Here is a 4,187-nt window from a genome sequence, read left to right on the forward strand (position 1 = left end):
CAATGATGTTTAAATCATCAACATATACAGCAATAATTACGCATCCGGATGTTGTTTTCTTAATGAAAACACAAGGGCATATTGAATTATTTACATATCCCTTTTTCATCAAATGATCACTTAGCCGATTCTACCACATTCAGCCAGATTGCTTTAACCCATAGAATGATCTTCGTAATTTCACAGAATAACATTCTCTGGGTTTTGAACTTTGTGCTTCAGGCATCTTAAATCCTTCAGGGATTTTCATCTATATATTAATATCAAGTGATCCATATAAGTAAGCTGTAACAACATCCATAAGACGCATTTCTAAATTTTCAGATACTGCCAAGCTAATCAAATACCGAAACGTAATTGCATCCATCACGGGAGAATACGTTTCTTCATAATCAATTTCAGGCCTTTGAGAAAAACCTTGTGCAACAAGTCGAGCTTTATATCTTACTATTTCATTTTTCTCATTTTGCTTTCGAATAAAAACCCATTTGTATCCAACAGGTTTTACACCTTCAGGTGTAAGGACTATAGGTCCAAAAACATTACGTTTATTTAGCGAATTCAATTCAACCTGGATGACATCTTTCCATTTTATCCAATCCTGCCGATTTTTACATTCACCAAAAGATTTTGGTTCATGATCTTCATTATCATTTATGATGTCGATTGCCACATTATAAGAAAATATATAATCAATTTCTTCTATATCTTTTCGGTTCCATAGTTTTCCAGTATTAATATAATTAATAGAGATTTCATGATTCTCGTTAGTTTGTGGTTCTGACAGAACATTTTCATCATCATGTGTTTCTTCAGGAACATCATTCTCTATTTTGTGATCATCATGTGTTTCTTCAGGAACAACATTCTCTATTTTGTGATCATTGTGTTTCTCTATGAATTTTCTTTTTCGAGGATTTTTATCCTAGGAACCGACTGGCCTTCCACGCTTCAGGCGTTTTACGACATCATGACTTTGTTCAATTTGTTTCTTTGGAATTTCAATTCGAGCAGGAGCATTTACAGCATGTATATATGATTTAGTTACCCCTTTTGTATCTGTAAATGCATCTGGTATTTGATTTGCTATTCTTTGCAAGTGCACAATTTGCTGTACATCTTTTTCACATTGTTGTGTTCTTGGATCCAGATGTAACAATGATGATACATACCATGTAATTTCTTTTCCGATATGTTTCTTGTCTCCCCCTAACATTGGGAAGATTTCCTCATTAAAATGACAATCAGCAAAATGTGTTGTGAACACGTCGCCTGTCCGAGGTTCAAGATATCGAATGATTGATGGACTATCATAACCGATATAAATTCCGATCTTTCTTTGAGGTCCCATTTTCTTTCGTTGAGGTGGTGCAATAGGCACATACACCATACATCCAAAAATTCTCAGATGAGAAATGTCTGGTTCTTTACCAAATGCAAGCTGCAATGGAGAGTATTTATGATATGCACTTGGTCTGATGCGAATTAATGCAGCGGCATGTAAAATTGCATGTCCCCATATAGAAATAGGGAGCTTTGTTTTCATAATCATTGGTCTAGCAATCATTTGCAGACGTTTAATCAATGATTCAGGCAATCCATTATGTGTATGTACATGAGCAATAGGATGCTCAACAATGATTCCCATACACATACAATAATCATTGAAAGTCTGGGAAGTAAATTCACTAGCATTATCAAGTCTAATTTTCTTGATTGTATAATCGGGAAATTGATTCCTCAATTTTATTATTTGAGCAAGTAATCTTGCGAATGCAACATTTCGAGTTGACAATAAACATACATGTGACCATCTGCTGGAGGCATCAATCAATACCATAAAGTATCTGAATGGTCCACATGGAGGATGAATTGGTCCACAAATATCACCCTGAATAAGGTCAAGAAACATTGGTGATTCAGTTTGGATTTTGGCTGATGATGGTCTTATAATAAGTTTTCCAAGAGAACATGCTTTACATTGAAACTTATTATTCTGAAAGATCTTCTGATCTTTCAACGGATGACCATGTGTATTTTCTATAATTCTTCGTATCATCGTTGAACCAGGATGTCCTAATCGATCATGCCAATTAGTTAATATTGAAGAATTATCAACTACCATGTTTGATTCAATGGGACGTATATGTGTATAATGCAATCCAGTAGGGAGCATTGGTAGTTTTTCAATCACATATTTCTTTCCTGATTTATATTTGGTATGACACATATATTTCTCATTCCCTTTATTCATTGTTTGAGTATCATACCCATGGGAATATATATCATTAAAACTCAACAAATTTCTTTTCGATTGTGGCGAATATAATCCATCATTGATCAAAAATTTTGTACCATTAGGTAACAAAAATTGTGCTTTACCACATCCTTTAATCAAGTCTACAGGACCTGATATTGTATTCACCATTGTTTTTGTTGGTTTTAGTTCCAAGAAATATCTTTTATCTCGGAGGATAGTGTGCGTTGTACCACTATCGGGTATGCAAACTTCAGCTTTGCTCATAGTATTTTCCATATTTGAACTTCAAAAAATATGCAATGAAAAAAAATTAATGACAATACATATGTAAATATAACACATATCATAATTGTACAATAAAACATTATCATATAAATACATGAAAAATAAATTATTGTACATTTATATTCTACCACTATATTGTTCATTTTCAGAGAAATCATTGAGAAAATCTGCAGCATCAATATTGTTCATTTCTATCCCACCAACATATTGATCATTTCCAGAGAAATCATTCATAAAATCAGCAGCATCAACATGAGTTGAATCACTCAAACGGTCACTTCGCTCAGTGAAGTTGGTCTCTTTTTTTTTCCCCTTTATCGATTCTTTATAGAGCTTGCAAAGGTGCTCAGGGGCTCGACAAATACGAGACCAATGTCCTGGAGTGCCGCATCTGAAACAAGAGCTTTCAAATCTTTTCGAGTGATTTTCATTAACACTCATGTTCTCATGATGCCTTTTCTGTGGTTGGTTCGTGACGCTCTTTTGAGATGAGTTATAAAAATAATTATCTCTATGGTTTTCAAAATCACGGCCTCGACCACGACCACGACCAATTCCACGTCCACGTCCACGTCCACGACCTCGACCTCGACCTCGACCTCGACCTCGACCAAAACCTTGTCTTTGAATTTGATTTTGGTTTCCGGGTTTAAATTCATTTTTACTTACAGCATTTACTTCTGGAAATGCTGATGATCCAGTGGGTCGGGACTGATGATTTCTCATTAGTAGCTCGTTGTTTTTTTCCGCCACAAGAAGACAGGCGATGAGCTCAGAATATCTCGCAAATCCACGCACTCTATATTGTTGCTGTAAAGTTATATTTGATGCGTGAAACGTGGAAAATGTTTTTTCAAGCATTTCCGATTCTGTGACCTCATGTCCACAAAATTTTAACTGCGAGATTATTCGATACATAGCTGAATTGTAATCACTGACTTTCTTAAAATCTTGGAATCTTAACATATTCCATTCATCACGGGCGGTCGGAAGTATAACTTCCCTTATATGTTCAAATCTTTCTTTCAATCCTTTCCACAGAGCCATGAGATCTTTTTCGATGAGATATTCACATTTTAAACCTTCATCGAGATGTCGACGCAAAAATATTATAGCTTTTGCTTTTTCTTGTGATGAAGATATACCATTTTCTTTAATGGTCTCGCTTAGACCCAATGACTCAAGATGCATTTCTACATCNACAGGCGATGAGCTCAGAATATCTCGCAAATCCACGCACTCTATATTGTTGCTGTAAAGTTATATTTGATGCGTGAAACGTGGAAAATGTTTTTTCAAGCATTTCCGATTCTGTGACCTCATGTCCACAAAATTTTAACTGCGAGATTATTCGATACATAGCTGAATTGTAATCACTGACTTTCTTAAAATCTTGGAATTTTAACATATTTCATTCATCACGGGCGGTCGGAAGTATAACTTCCCTTATATGTTCAAATCTTTCTTTCAATCCTTTCCATAGAGCCATGGGATCTTTTTCGATGAGATATTCACATTTTAAACCTTCATCGAGATGCCGACGCAAAAATATTATAGTTTTTGCTTTTTTTTGTGATGAAGATATACCATTTTCTTTAATGGTCTCGCTTAGACCCAATGACTCAAGATGCATTTCTACATC

The sequence above is a fragment of the Primulina huaijiensis genome, chromosome 1 (genome assembly GCF_012295235.1).
Source record: "Primulina huaijiensis isolate GDHJ02 chromosome 1, ASM1229523v2, whole genome shotgun sequence".
Lineage (NCBI taxonomy): Eukaryota > Viridiplantae > Streptophyta > Magnoliopsida > Lamiales > Gesneriaceae > Primulina > Primulina huaijiensis.